Here is a 16,816-nt window from a genome sequence, read left to right on the forward strand (position 1 = left end):
AACAGCAAATATGACCGCGTAGGGCTTCGCTCTTTACATGACAAGAGTTCGTTGTGTTGCGAAATCTTGTTTTTTAAGGTAGAATAATCCTGTACAATGTGTTTTACGCTTTTAAAATTCGATTCATAAACGTGCGCTCTGATACGACAGCATTTCTGAGGCAGTTGAGAAAGACGGCAGAGTTGGTTTTCGTTCGTGATGAATATAGAGCGAACTTGATGAGAATAACGCAGAGCATTACATGAGCGCATAGTCGCGATAGGGAGTGCATTAGGATATTAGGAATAAACACTATTTTGTGATGCGGCTGAACCCCGTTATAAAATTGACTTAAATAGAGAATTATCGGTTATAGCAAACCAAATACGAAGCATGGGTGGTCGCACTTTGTTTCAGTGTCATTTATTGTTCTTAAAGCGAAACTGAAACAGCAATGTTGGCAGAAACTAAGAAATATATGGTTTGCGCAAGGGTTAAAATTTTTACATAAAGAGCAAAAGAAATGCTGAAAAACAATTCGCCACCACATTTTTTGTGGATGACATTTGCGCAAAAAACACTTTGACATTTGCGCAAAAAAGGCATTTTTTGTAATTGTACATTAAACATTATCTTGAAACTGTTGTTTGAAAAGTTGGATATCCCCATGCTTCATAGTCCTCATTCTCATAGGCCTTCTCATATTCCGATGTAATAGTTCGAAATGCCGCAAGGAGACAGATAAAGACTACGTCGTTTGGTCGGTTAGCCTGCAATAATGCGTTTTTGTATCTCAAATTTAGTGCGACACAGAGTGCCAATTATTTAGAGCCCATTTATATGTCGTCTGTTAGAATGAATATCGCATATAACGAACTAAAATATGGTTCCACTGCTACTTCCTTATAACGAGCTTCGACTGTATTTATGTAAGGCAGCACCACTCATTTATTCGCAGCTGCAGGCCCCTCGTGATCGACGACATCCACGCGTTCGAAGCTCGTTGATGCTAATGATGCGTTTTATGGCGCAAGCTATTATCAATTCATTCTAATAGCCGATTTTTCCGCCGCCAGTGTCGGTTGCAAGTCTCGTGCATAATCAGAAAAAAAATATTCCTCTTTCCACTGGGACCGAACCGGCGCATTCTTCCTGGATGTTAACCATCCTACCACTTCGCTCCTTTAGTCCTTGAGCCCTCGTCGTAAAAATGCCAAACGGAGGCGTCCTATCGCGCGAGGTGTCGAATGTTTAACGATGTAGATACTAGCGTTGCTTGGTTAGACACACAATATTCCTGAATGTAACACGTGGGCAAATAACATTCTTTTTGGTTCAAAGGGAAATAAGTAACTTTGAATAGTAGCAGGATTTGATTTTCGGTAGAACGCAAGTGATAACCTATAAAATACGTTCTACTTAAAAATTTACTATACTTAGAGCATATAAGGCGGTAGTATAACAAGCTTTTAAACTTGAAAAAATTATAAATCGATGTGAGGGTAATATGTTCATTTAACTTTTAAGTGGGGCTTCGCGGCAGTGTGGATTTACCCTGTATAGTTGTGTACACGGTACGGCAACCGTCCGCTTCAGTGAAACAACGTTTAAAGTGTGTTTCGTGTGCTTTAAATACGTCTATTTGTTCATTTGGAAGACTTCAAAGTATCGGATAATATAATTCGCGTCAAAGCTTATTAGAATACTTTAATATTCGTTCGAATATACGAACTGCTCGACTATTCGCACAAGCCTTGTAACACGCCAAGTGCTTCCACTTGGTGCTTCCAAGCTGCCAATCCATTACAAAGGGTTCATTCACAGATTATTATGATTATGTTCATCATTATAACCATCATCATCTGTATCAGCATCATCCCCAACAACACCATTGCTTTCCAATTGCCAACTAGCTGTCGCCCCTAGCAACTCCTTTCAAAACTAAAAAAAATTGCTTGGACCTATTAGTTCTTAAGCACAGAAGCATTGCTAAGTAAAAATACAGTTAATACCCCAGAAACTAGCTCGCCTCTTTAACAAACATTTGACGCGTTCATCAGAAAATTCACTTTTGAAGCACTTCGTAGAATATGCGCATGTTTTCTGCATACTCGTACGTTCAGCTCGTAAATCTGGAAAGGACGACAATACAGACAGAGTGTAAAGGGCGCTTCGGCATTTCCATGCCATTTCACCCATCTTTGCATGGAAATAAGCGCACATGATTCGCGAGCACCCCGCACACTAATGAAAGAAAATTTACGTTAGATTAATTTTCACACGTTTTTTTTTATAGCAGCCAATCAAAAAGAATTATTGTGTGCTCAGAGCGTTACGTAAACAACATTACGTGTAAAGCGGATGTTGTTTTGAATTCTTTTTACATTCTCCTTATTCGCGGTCTAGTTTGCCAAGCCTGTCTTTGTTCGGACGCTCATGTAATGTTACACAAACCAATGCCGCGTTCCTGAAGTGGCACTTTTTGTGTGGTTATGTACAAATTAGGTCCTTGACCCAATTTTGCGAACGCACGCGCACTGAAAAGGCACCATTTTCTGCCAAGTGCACAATGTAGGGTGAACGTTGAAAAAAAATAAAAAAGAAAAATAGATATAAAAATATATATGCAACAATTTACATTCAAGAGGCCACCGGCCGCCTACCGCTTCGAAGAAGTTGAGCTCTGCTACTCTGAATTTTTCATAAGCGCGCTTGTTCGTAATCATACACCGAATACTCTCGTTGGTTGTAAACTGTGCAGTTTCGGGTCTCAGTGATTTTAGCATGCACAAATCGTCATGCGCAAATGGCCAACCCTAATCTCAAACATAATGCTCTCGTCGTCCTCGCAATTGTACTCAGCAGTGGGCAACTTCTACGCGGAGTAGATCTTTCATGGCAAGATTGATCTTTACGCTGGTTTGTGTGCGTGCGTGGATTTTCTTCTAAATGGCTCTCAAAGACAACGCGAATTCTCCTACGTTTGATAAGTGCATCGTCTATATATACGCTCGGCACAGTTGCTGCACGTGCCTTCTTTAAGTATCACCACAGTAGAAGGAGCACTCCGTGTTATCAGAGTTTGTGTACAGTCTAGCATAATGAACATCACATGCAAGCGCCCACGAAGACGCATTGCTCTTACCATCAAGTGACTTCATTATTCATGAAGGCCTATATTAGTGAAGGCTATTGCAGTACAAAACATACCTCTTTCTTTCTAATACCACACTAGTTTCGTCAGTTCCCGGTATTTTACTAACCATTATTTTTCCAGCGGCTCCGGATATCCTGACATAATTTCATTATGAGAACATTTTTATAAGATACTGAAAGTCTGGCTATCAGTTCTCGTTTTTCAGTGCACATGTCGGGTAAATGTTTTATTCTGTTCAAGTTTACAAATTCCCTATAACAGTGGCCTATCGTCGTGGGCTCCTCACCGGTAATTTTTCCCCGTCACGAGTTTCCGAACTACAATAAACTAATGTTCCTTTTTCGGGCTCCTTGCTCGTGCATAAGTCTGTTTCATTTTCATGCCCCGAATGTACGATGCGCCGCCAGAAGCTTCAACGCCCGCGCGTGTTTCTGCATATTTCAGACCACTGCTGCATGGTTCGAGCTTTGCTCGTTGGAAGACGGGCCTCGTCAGGTAAACATCGCAGCACATATTGGTTTAGGAAACATGGACAACGAAGAACGGGATTGATATCAGAGAAAACATATTTATTATGGCTGGTGTTTCTCATTGACTCTTAGATATAGACCAGCTACCTAACGAAGTTAGCTTTGGAGGGTAAGTGAAGGGGACGTATATGCTGCAGAAGGTGTTCATTTCTCCGCCTGATATTTCGTAAGCAGTAGAGCGGCATCTAGTTCCGCCGAGCTGCACTATTTATTCAGAACAATGAAAACGATCCGGTGGCTCGCTCTCGTTTATTGTGTTGTGACAGTGAACTGTTTATCTTGTGCAGCGTGCGAGATATCTGGGGTCAATGTATGGATTAAAGTTCTTACCGCAGCTTCGCGGCAGCCTTCGTATTGTAACGTGGTTGTGACGTTGAAGCAGACAGAAAACAAGCTGGTACAGATTAAAACATTATTGGGCAAGCTTTTGCCCACTAAAAGATAAACTCAAAGTACAAGAAACACTCTTTGTATACGGTGATAGCGGCGTGCACACACGTCGAGCGCGTCGACTAATCTGCTTGTCTGCGAAATGCGCCGGTTTTTATACACGTCCTATTGAACCATCCAGCGTCATCGCTGGCGCTTGCGTTGGTACTGGGATAATCTAGGCTACTCGTGTCCCACGCGCAATCTGAGCAGAATATCCTGAAATAATCGCGAAGCTTCCCAAACAACGCCATGTCACCTACGGCGAGCGGGGCTAACAGCTTTTGTGGGTGAAGCATGATCAGATCAAAATGAAGAAATAGAGACGCATGAGAGCGAAGCATCACTTAGTTTATCCGGTGCTACTCTTTACGAATACATCTTGAACAATGGCGTGATTTTTCTGAGGCGTACGTGCAGCGGCTTGGAAAAAAACGCGAACAGTTCGGCGCGCTGTTTTGATCACGCTTGGGCCATAGTGGCAATAAAAACTTGGAAGACGCTTGAGCTTCGCCTTTAAGAGTAGAACGCGATAGCGTAACCGGGCCCCGTGCGCATCGCCTTCTCAAGTGCTACCCTAGATTGGGTTCTCGGTGCATGCATCAACCGTGCCGTAAGGAAACGAACGACCGCGCGCGGAACATTGGCCGTTTCAAACTATCCTAAAATGCGAGCGGCAAGTACAGTTGTTAAGTGCCCACAACGCCATAATGCTTTTGCGGATCAGGGAAGGGCCTACTGCGCGAACCTACGCGGCTGCTCAGTGCGTTGATGCTTTTGCAGCTGATTATGATTTAATATGTCTGAGGGTACTGTAATGGGTGGGCCTCTAACGCACCAACTCGTTGCGCAATCCACATGTTTTGACGACTGGCGCGATTCTACGCTTCTGCAACACAATATTGCACGCGCTAAGGAGAATCCATTGACTGCATGACATATAGTATTTTTTCTGAAGCAGTTTCAAGCAATAACGTCACTGTGCGGTAGTACACCTGCTTGCCACGTGGACCACTGGAACCCAAGATTTGTATTATTTGTTTTATGTGCATCCTTCTCGATTTTTTGGTCACGGACAAGGTGATGATTTTTTCGCTCACAGCCAACGACGCCGAAACCAACGCCAACGGCGGTACCTGCGAAATTTCTGCTTAACGAGCTCTTTAACGCCGTCGCGTTAAAACTTGCTGGAATGGTTTTTGATTGTACCTTGGATGACTCTAGCGGCATTTTAATACCACCCAGGCTAAAACCGCCTCAAAAGAAATGCGAAAGAGCAGAGAAGGTGCATGCCGCACTGTTTGCGTTTCTTTCCATCCCCACAGTACATGGGGCACAATACAATGCAACTACCAAACTGATAATGCATATGCGAACCATCTTGAAACCTCAAAATGCTTGTTACAAGAGAGCTGTTATGGTCGAGGTTTGCCGTGTGTTGTCGATAGAAAATTTCCATCGTCATGAACGGCCATGCGCTCAATCACCGCCCAAGCACTCTGTACAGATGTTTAACCAGAGAAGCTGGAACGTGCAGCCACTAATCGGTGTTTGCCACCCGCGTGTTCTCACGTTAATTTTCGCTGGAGGAGTGGAGTGAGTAGTGGGATTTGCCCAATTTCTGTGGCGCATACGCACTATAGAACTTTGACAGCACAACTAGAACGGTCGAGGTTTACGTGTGCTCTACACAGATATAGGCGGCGATAAGCTGTTTGGCCGTGGCCAACTGAAGTACCTCCGTGCTTCATCGAAGCTTGCAGAGTAATGCAGCCGGCATTTGCCGGTTGCGTAGCCCATATTTCAGAAAAAAAAGCCGATGAGGCTCTGTTTGACTGCGCGAACTGCTGGGTTCTCCTAACTTGTCGAATATTGTTCTAATGCAGCCGGCTCACACCTCCACGGTAATGTTATTTTCTCTTATGAAAATTGGCTAATTGACAAGAGGAAATCCAGCCGGCCTTGTTAAAAGAGCGTAGCATGGCTCCAGGGGCCCGGGACGAGCGAATACGACGAAGGCCAAAAAGGGACGATGCTCAAGAGAGGATCGGGCGCCTAAGAGCTGCGCTCTAATAGAGAAGAAGCGGCATTTGGTTGACTTTTATCGCACGGCAAAATAGCCTCATCAGATGGTTTTCACCTTTTAGTCAAATGCAGAAGGGACCATGTGTAATTTAGCACCACCAAAAGCGTGCATGCAAAAGCGCGATTTCACAAATAAAGTTCGCTGTCATGAATTGCCTGTATCCTACCGACAGATATTTAAAGCTGAAACAAATAAATTCTTTTTGATATTGGTTACCTTGCATTTAAATCACTTTCCTGATATATTTGAGTTTTGAGAAAAATTATGTTGCCCAAATGTTTGCCTTGCCTGCATCAAATGACATTCCGTGTCAAACCGGAAAATAAATCCGTAACGCATACGTAAAATACATTTATATAAAGATGTGTAACACACCATTCATTAAAGGTGTGTAGTTTGTTTATTAAAAAGGACGGTGTCTCTAGAGCGCTCAATTTCTCCCATCTATCTGTATATATATATATATATATATATATATATATATATATTGCCACGCCCACTTCTTGTCTTGTTTTGATGTATTCGGGTTTGACCGGCAGGGACGGTTATCAACGCTCGACGCTGTCCGCGAAGTAGTGTTCTAGAAGCGTCGCGATTGTAGTAGATCGGTTTGTTAAGATTGCGCCCCGCACGCGAATGTTCCAGTTTTGTCTAGAGATAACGCCGCCACCAGCGATATTGCTGGAAAGTTCGATAGCGCCTGTATAAAAGCCGACGCGCTTGATCGCTTGTCAGTTGATCGACGGACGACGCCCTGTTCGCCGCTATCATTGTACAGCGTGCATTGCTGTAGTTCTAGTTCTCATTTTCCGGCCACAAGTTCGGCCAAATAAACAGTTTCATCCTACAAACGCCGACTGCTGTGTTCGTCGACGTCACGACCAGGTGACATCTGGTGGAGGTGCTTCTTCTTCCATGATCCGGACGCCCCCGCGAAGCGCTGACCCAAGCCCAAGCCGCGAGGAGGACGACGGCAAAGAAAACCCGGATCGTCGAACAAGCCGCAGGCAGAAGGGACTGCAGCCAGAGTACGGGCTCCTTCCCGAAAACACCAGGCAGCCCCAGGTCCCAACACCGACCGCAGCGAGATGACCGACCCCGTGCAGCCTGCGCCGATACTTCTCCGGCAGCCCAAGGAGCCGCCAACTTTCCGCGGGTCGTCATTCGAGGACCCGGAAACCTGGCTCGAGACCTTCGAAAGGGTCTCAGCGTTCAACAACTGGGACTCCGAGGACAAGCTGCGCCACGTATACTTTTACCTTGAAGACGCAGCAAGGACCTGGTTCGAGAATCGGGAGTCCCCTCTTCAAACCTGGGACGCCTGTCGCAGCGCTTTCCTGGAGACGTTCACAAGCGTCGTCCGAAAGGAAAGGGCCGCAGCCTTGCTGGAGACACGGGTCCAACTTCCAAATGAAAGCGTGGCCATCTTTGCAGAGGAAATGACCCGGCTATTTCGCCACGCTGACCCTGCCATGCCCGAGGACAAGAAAGTCCGCTTCCTCATGCGAGGAGTAAAGGAACAGCTCTTCGCTGGACTTATGAGGAATCCGCCGAATACCGTCGAAGAATTTGTCTCCGAAGCAACAACAATCGAGAAAACGCTTGAGATGCGAACACTGCAATACAACCGCAGCTTCTCGACCACAAGCTACGCCGACATTCAAGCGCTAGGATCCGCCGACCTGCGTGAGACGATTCGAGCAATCGTGCAAGAGGAGCTGCGAAAAATTCTACCTTCGTCGCAACCTCAAGTGGATTCCATCACCGACGTCGTGCGCCAGGAGATCCAGCATTCACTCGGTGCGCCTCAGCTAGCAGAGCCGCAGCCGCAAGCTATGAGCTATGCTGCTGCAGCCCGCCGTCATGCTCCTCCTCCACGCCCACGCGAAGACGACACACCGCCGCAGTACCGTCGCCAGACGCCGCCAGCGACGCCCTACCGTCCACCTGTCGGCCAGACGCCGCCGCCGCCACCGACGCCCTACCGCCCACCTGTCGGCCAGCGCTACACCCCGAGGAAGACCGATGTCTGGCGTGCCCCTGACAACCGCCCGCTCTGCTACCACTGCGGGGAGGCCGGCCACACGTACCGCCGCTGCCAGTACCGTCAGATGGGGCTACGCGGATTCCCCGTCAACGCGCCGCGCCCGCAGCCAGGCGAACGGCCTCGCGACATCGACGACTACCTCACAGGCACACAGTGGCAAGAACGACGACCTTCCCGCTCACCGTCGCCCGGCCGCTACATGTCACCGCACCGCCGGCAGTACACTGGCCCAAACCGGGGCCGGTCGCCTAGCCCGTATCCGGAAAACTAAGGGCAGCAACCGATGGAGGTGCGGTTGCTGAACGACGAAATGCTGAAGATCCTCCGCCGTCGACGACGACACAGCGACGAAGTTCCGAGCCCCCGCCGCACGCCGAACGACGCCGACGTCCCGAAGACGAAACTTTGCGACCGGAAGCAGACCTGACGACGCAACGCGGAAGCAGCGGTGCAAACCGACGTAGCCGTGACCCGACGCCGCGACGTAACCGCAACGCAAGACGGCGGACTAGCGACCTCGACGTTCTGATCGACGGCCACAACGTCACCGCTCTCATCGATACTGGAGCCGACTATTCCGTCATCAGTGGGCCGTTCGCAGCAAAGTTGAAGAAAGTTAGGACTGCTTGGGAAGGCCCCGAGATCCGTACCGCTGGAGGCCATCTAATAACGCCGATTGGTGTCTGCACCGGGAGAGTCACTATCAACAACCGGACTTATCCTGCGAGCTTTGTAATCCTGCAAAACTGCTCCAGGGATGTGATACTTGGAATGGACTTCCTAAGTGACCACGGCGCCGTCATCGACTTAACCACCAAGTCGATAACCCTATCGTCGGAGAAAGCGACACCACCGGATACGAACCCATGTCAACATGCCCTGAACGTGCTCGAGGATCAAGTCACCATTCCTCCTAGATCCAGCATCATAATTCCCGTCAGCACCGAAACGGCTGAATGCATCGAAGGTGTCATCGAGAGCGATCAGGGTTTGCTGCTAGACCGTGACATTTGCGTCGCAAGAGGCATTGCTCGGCTGTATGAAGGGAAAGGAAGCGTGATGCTAACGAATTTCAGCCAGGAATACAGACACCTGAGCAGGGGCACGACGATTGCATACATCGAAGAAATCTTGGCCGTCAGCGATGCGTTTGCCTTTTCAGATTCTGACGAAGCTACGACGACGATCCCTGAACCACCCTTCGACGTAAACCCAAGTCTTCCCGCTCGCCAACAGCAACAGCTTCGACGCCTTCTGCAGGAATACAGGGACTGTTTCTCGTCGTCGTCGCGGGTCCGACAAACGCCCCTTGCTAAGCACCGCATCATAACAGAAGAAAATGCTCGACCACTCCGTCAGAGTCCCTACCGGGTTTCGACGCGGGAACGGGAGGCCGTTAAGAAACAAGTCGATGAAATGCTACGCGACGACATCATCCAGCCGTCCAACAGCCCGTGGGCGTCTCCCGTGGTGTTAGGGAAGAAGAAGGATGGGACCCTACGTTTCTGCGTCGATTAACGTCGCCTGAACAAAATCACAAAGAAGGACGTATACCCTCTCCCACGGATAGACGACACCCTGGATCGACTCCACAACGCGAATTACTTTTCGTCGATGGACCTCAAGACCGGCTACTGGCAAATTGAAGTCGACGAGAGAGACCGAGAAAAGACCGCCTTTATAACGCCGGACGGCCTGTTCGAGTTCAAGGTCATGCCCTTCGGTCTTTGCTCGGCACCCGCGACTTTCCAACGAGTCATGGATACTGTATTAGCTGGCTTGAAGTGGCAGACTTGCCTTGTTTACTTGGACGACGTCGTTGTGTATTCCTCGAATTTCGACGAACACCTCCAGCGACTTCAATCCGTACTTCAAGCAATCAAGAACTCCGGGCTCACCCTGAAGCCAGAAAAGTGCCGCTTCGCGTACGAGGAGCTCTTGTTTCTGGGTCACGTGATCAGCAAGACTGGAGTGCTCCCAGACCCGCAGAAAACAGCTGCCATCGCCGCTTTCCCGCCACCCACCGACAAGAAGGCCGTGCGCCGATTTCTCGGCTTGTGCGCCTATTACAGACGCTTTGTCAAAGACTTTTCACGGATCGCCGAGCCACTAACGCAGCTCACGAAGACCGACGTCGAATTCAGGTGGCAAACAGCGCAAGTCGAAGCATTTCATGAACTGAAACGACGCCTGCAGACACCTCCGATACTTGCGCATTTCGACGAATACGCCGATACGGAGATTCACACCGATGCAAGCAGCATAGGACTCGGCGCCGTCCTTGTGCAGCGGGCGGGCGGACTGGAAAGGGTTATCAGTTATGCTAGCCGGTCGCTGTCTAAAGCAGAGGTCAACTATTCCACAACAGAAAAGGAGTGCCTCGCCATCATCTGGGCTACGTCAAAGTTTGCCCCTACCTCTACGGCAGGCCCTTCAAAGTTGTGAGCGACCATCACGCCTTGTGTTGGCTAGCTAACTTGAAGGACCCTTCAGGTCGCCTCGCACGGTGGAGCCTAAGACTTCAAGAATTTGACATTACTGTCGTGTACAAGTCCGGAAGGAAACACTCCGACGCCGACTGCTTGTCTGGTGCCCCCGTCGACCCACCAACGCCCGACGACCAGGATGATGACAGCTTCTTGGGAGCCATAAGTACCGAAGACTTCGCCGAACGACAGCGAGCCGACCCTGAACTGAAGGGTCTAGTGGAATACCTAGAGGGCAGGACCATCGTTGTCCCAAAAGTATTCATGCGAGGATTGGCATCATTTTCTTTGAAAAACAACGTCCTCGTTAAGAACTTCTCTCCGGCCCGAGCCAGCTACCTTATCGTTGTACCTTCGGGACTGCGACCAGAAATTTTGCATGCCCTGCACGACGACCCGACGGCTGGACACCTTGGACTTTCCCGAACGCTCGCACGAGTACACGAAAAGTACTACTGGCCGCGCCTTGTCGCCGACGTCACTCGCTACGTAAGGACGTGCCGAGACTGTCAGCGACGGAAGACACCGCCCACAAGACCAACAGGCTTCCTTCAGCCGATCGAGCCTCCTCGGTGACCATTCCAGCAGATCGGGATGGACCTCCTGGGGCCGTTCCCAACGTCGACTTGCGGAAATAAATGGATCGTCGTGGCTACGGACTACCTCACCCGCTACGCCGAAACAAAAGCCCTGCCCAAAGGCAGTGCCGCTGAGGTAGCCAAGTTCTTCGTTGAGAGCATCGTTCTTCGACACGGCGCCCCAGAGGTTCTCATCACCGACAGAGGTACGGCGTTCACGGCTGACCTAACTCAGGCGATCTTGGAATACAGCCACACAAGCCATCGCCGCAACACCGCGTACCACCCACAGACCAACGGCCTCACCGAGCGTCTAAATAAGACCATCGCCGACATGCTGGCCATGTACGTCGACGTCGAACACAAGACGTGGGACGCCATCCTTCCGTACGTGACTTTCGCGTACAACACGGCCGTACAGGAAACGACGCAGATGACGCCATACAAGTTGGTCTACGGACGGAGCCCGGCAACGACGCTCGACGCCATGCTACCAAACGTGACCGACGAGGAAAACATCGACGTGACCACCTACCTACAGCGCGCCGAAGAAGCACGACAGCTCGCCCGCCTACGGATAAAGAACCAGCAGACGACTGACAGCCGCCGCTACAACCTTCGACGACGCCACATGGAATACCAACCCGGTGATCGTGTATGGGTATGGACGCTAATACGCCGACGAGGACTTAGTGAGAAGCTTCTTCGACGATACTTCGGACCGTACAGGGTACTTCGACGCCTCGGCGCACTCGACTATGAGGTTGCCCCTGACGGAATTACGAACTCTCAGCGGCGCCGTGCGCGACCTGAAGTCGTCCATGTCGTGCGCCTTAAGCCGTTTTTTGCGCGTTAGCGAGCCTGGGGACTGTATTTTTTCCTTCGTTATTGTAATTTATTTGTGTATGCACTTGTTTTGTTTTGTTTTTTTCTCTTCTATGTTCTTTCATAAGCATCGGGACGATGCTTTTTCAGAGGGGGGCAATGCCACGCCCACTTCTTGTCTTGTTTTGATGTATTCGGGTTTGACCGGCAGGGACGGTTATCAACGCTCGACGCTGTCCGCGAAGTAGTGTTCTAGAAGCGTCGCGATTGTAGTAGATCGGTTTGTTAAGATTGCGCCCCGCACGCGAATGTTCCAGTTTTGTCTAGAGATAACGCCGCCACCAGCGATATTGCTGGAAAGTTCGATAGCGCCTGTATAAAAGCCGACGCGCTTGATCGCTTGTCAGTTGATCGACGGACGACGCCCTGTTCGCCGCTATCATTGTACAGCGTGCATTGCTGTAGTTCTAGTTCTCATTTTCCGGCCACAAGTTCGGCCAAATAAACAGTTTCATCCTACAAACGCCGACTGCTGTGTTCGTCGACGTCACGACCACGTGACAATATATATATATATATATATATATATATATATATATATATATATATATATATATATATATATATATATATATATATATATGTTTCCCATTGCACGTGCAGCGGCTGCCGTGCGCAAAGCGCGCCAGAATGTCTGAGAAGATCCCAGATTGTAGTAGATCATTTTATTAAGTTTGCGCACATCACGCGAATAGTTAAGATTATTCCAGAGCTTACGCGTCCACCAGTAATAAGGCTGGAAAGTTCGATCCGTGATGTATAAAAGACGACGCATCGCAGCGATGTTCAGGTTATCGACGGCCGACGCCCTGTTCGCCGCTATCAGTGTACAGTGTGTATTGCTGTAGCTTGAGTTTTCATCTCCCGGCCACAATTTCGGCCAAATAAGGAGTTTCATATGCGATATGCGTTTACTGAAGAACAAAGCACAATATATGCGAGAAACAGCATTTTACATATTTAAAATTTTAATGTTTCACACCGCTACGGCGACGTAGGAGGGGGAAGAAATTGAGCGAAAGCGATTGAACTGCAGATAGACTCAAATATTCATTAGAAAAGATTCCCGATCACATGCAACGGCCAGCATACAGCGATGAAAGAATAATAATAAGTATTCTAAGGCGTAACGTCATTGACCTTTTCAGTTCTTCTGTAAGCTTTCGAACTTTCCAGATGCCTAATGCTGTGGATGCTTCTCCGCAAGCTTGACAGCCGATCAACAACTACAACAACAAAAAAGGTTATCACGTTCACTGCATAAAGACACTTCTATAAAAAAATTACGACAAAACGTAACCTTGGTAAGGCGCGAGCCATTGTGATACATTAATGTCAACACCACATTATTGCACGTTTTTGTAACAGTTCCACGTGACGTCAATTATTCTGAAGGCACCTGCTCCCGCTGAGTTGCTTTTTTTTAAGTGACAACAAATTTCAGACAAGAGCTTTAAATATCACCCACTGTTTCAGTCTCCGCAGCATCATCATCATCACTCCGCAACATCATCACTCGAAAGCCTCAACAGTGCTTCTTGACTTACTAATTTTGGTTTGAGAGGTAGTTTATGTAGATGAGAATATGTGCTGATTAATGTGAAAATGATAGCGTTCATTCATTTCTACATCTGCTACTGGTAAACGTACGGCACACGTCAAACCGTTACACTGTTGGCTATGAGCCATTTTTTTAAATTTTTTTCTGGAGTGACATTTCTGACTCTAAGGGTGAAATTTTCCGTTCATCTATGCAACCTGTAGACATGAAAACCGACGGTCTCCTTCAGTAACAAAGAAAGTGGGCAGCTGTGGTGAAATGGTTAGGTTGTAGGTATCTTAATGAAAAAATAAAGACCCATAAACACGCATTAGATTGAGTCAGAATAGCAATACTTATGGCAAATTGAGGTTGGTGCTGTCGGGGATCTCGCATATTTAGGCTCATAAGGGTCGAATGTAATCATTACGTTAAGCCGAGTAAATATGACCACAAGTGCACTGCGATAAGGCTTATATTAAGCCGTCGCACTTTTAGGGACTATTGCTGCACCGTACAGCGATGGGTGTGTGGGTTTAAAATGACAGAAGCGGGATATTTTTTTATCATTCTCCAAGGCGATGTGATGCTCATTAGGATGTTCTTGATCACTACTTCTTGCGCAAAACTTTTTCTAAGACGACGGACGAAACAGACACGGACGGGCGCGCCCGTCCGTGCCTGTTTCGTACGTCGTCTTAGAAAAAATTTTGCGCAAGAAGTAGTGATCAAGGAGTACCAACTAGCTCGAACCCACACCTTGTTAGGATGTTCTGCTTTAGTGCCTCTGGGAGGTTCTCTGAGTAACTAAAGGGATCTCTCGGTGAAGACGGCTCAGGACCTTGGGTATAAGCATGTTTGTTTCTTCTATCCTTCAGTGACTCAGCCGAGTAAAATAGTATAGTTGGCAACCTTCGCGCTTGTTCTTGCATCTTCTTTGGTAGTATAGCGGTAACGCACATTCTGTGCGGATGCTTTTTGCGGCACCTGGTTTTAGTAAGGTTCATTCTCCGTGCCTTGTAATGCGATACATTTGGAACTAGTGACATCATTGCTCTTTTAGACTTATTCTATGCGGACAAATGACAGAGTTGTACTGCTGCTTGCGAACTCTTATTATAGCTCCTAAAGAGTAAGGTTTCCGAACAATAGTTCCTCAAAGATTTGAGAAATGTTTCGATGGTTCATACTATATGGATTGAAAAAGCAACTCTGACGCTCCTAAAAACGCATTGGCACTTGACTGAAGCAAGCAAACAACCGTGGTAACGAATGTCCAAAAGCATATGATCGACACCTATCGAGCATGAAATAACCTGCACCATTACTCAGTTAAGTGCTTCGTCGTCGTCTATACTGTGAAGATGCAGTGCTACTTGCAAAAAGCCTCATTTCTCGTTGTAACTGATTAACCCGCATTGTAATGACCATAAATCGAAAATCCTGGAAGGCGTTTAGTTCGCAGGTATTCAAAATTTTCCGTGTAAATGTGATTATGAAGCATGAGAACGTCACGAATAAAGCTCAAGTAGGTGTACTTTTCCCGAACGCTGTCCAGTTTTTGTCAGGTAAAAATATCTAGCCGTAGCACCACGGCCGCCACTCTTGCAATCATACACTTGTGGACTGTATCAATCATGCACTTGATTGATACAGTGCAATCACTGTGCAGTGGACTGTGCAATCATACACTTGTGGGCGTGAAGGAAACTTTGAGGCTACTTTCACGATAGTATTACTGGCCTGGCATAATAACACGCGTGACAGAATACATTCGCTAGTGTCACTCTTGACAACCTGCAAGACAACGAACTCAAGGTTGTTTTAATTCCTAGAGAAATTACAACCACAAGGACATCTTGGCCTTTCTGATCGACGTTTCGAAGGATACTGCTCATCAAGCCTTATGAATATGATCGTGGAACACACCACCCGTTTCATGTCGAAGCATTTGCTCACCAGAAAGCAACTGGCGATATATACAAATGTTGTCGGGAAAGCGTTTCCACCACTACGGAACATAACAAGTTTATTTTCAATCGTAACACTAGGCTTGGAGCTGTAACAGTTAAGCACATATGCAGCACTAAAGCATCCAAGAGTTGTTTACGCCATGACAATAGCCGTCAATGTAATTGTATCATCGAAGGTAGCGACCCGACAAATCTAGTATCGTACAATACAGCGCAAACATTTCAAGGGAGGAAGGAACTCAGTGGACACTCAGAAGGATTGTGCACAATGGCCGTGTCCCGTGAAAATTTAGCGCTGGCTTATGCCTTACAAAAATGAACTACGTAACCCAACAACGCATTATTTATACGAAACAAGTGTTACCCGTCCGCACTGCAAAATAAACGAGGAACCTCAAAGCATTGAGTGCAACTTTTCCCTGATACTGTGGCAGCAAAGAATTTGCCTCGACGTCATTCTGTTTCATTTAAATAACTGTATATTTCACTAATATGGATGACTCTCCGGATGTAAGTAGACAGTTATCTTCCTTTCTACTTTATGGCAGCCAGCCTCACATATACCTAATTTTCAGGCAATAATATTATCAGGGGTTTAACGTCCCAAAACCACGTTATGATTATGAGGGACGCCGTAGTGGAGGGCTACGGAAATTTCGACCGCCTGGGGTTCTTTAGCGTGTACCTAAACCTAAGTACACGGGCCTCGAACATTTTCGCCTCCATCAAAAATGCAGCCGCCGCGGCCGAGATTCGATCCCGCGACCTTCGGGTCAGCAGTCGAGCCCCATAACCACTAGACCACCGTGGCGGGGCTAATTTTCAGACAAGCGACAAGCCTTCAATAAGCCAAAGAAAATGCGGGTGGTAATTGAATGTCCCATTAGAAGGAAAATGACCGCATACTTCAGTTATTCCTTTGTTTCTGAACTCATGTACTAACGCGGTGGTATATTCCGTATATCTGAATATGATTTTTAACAACAGTGAAGATGGCTCATACACAGTGTACGGAATTGGTCAAGCTTAATATGCATTTCCTCGATACAATTGAAGTGCAAACATTCGGTATAATGTAGTGGCTATGAATTATGTTGCAATAAATGAATATACGAGTTGATGTGCG

Source organism: Rhipicephalus sanguineus, chromosome 2 (genome assembly GCF_013339695.2).
Source record: "Rhipicephalus sanguineus isolate Rsan-2018 chromosome 2, BIME_Rsan_1.4, whole genome shotgun sequence".
Taxonomy (NCBI): domain Eukaryota; kingdom Metazoa; phylum Arthropoda; class Arachnida; order Ixodida; family Ixodidae; genus Rhipicephalus; species Rhipicephalus sanguineus.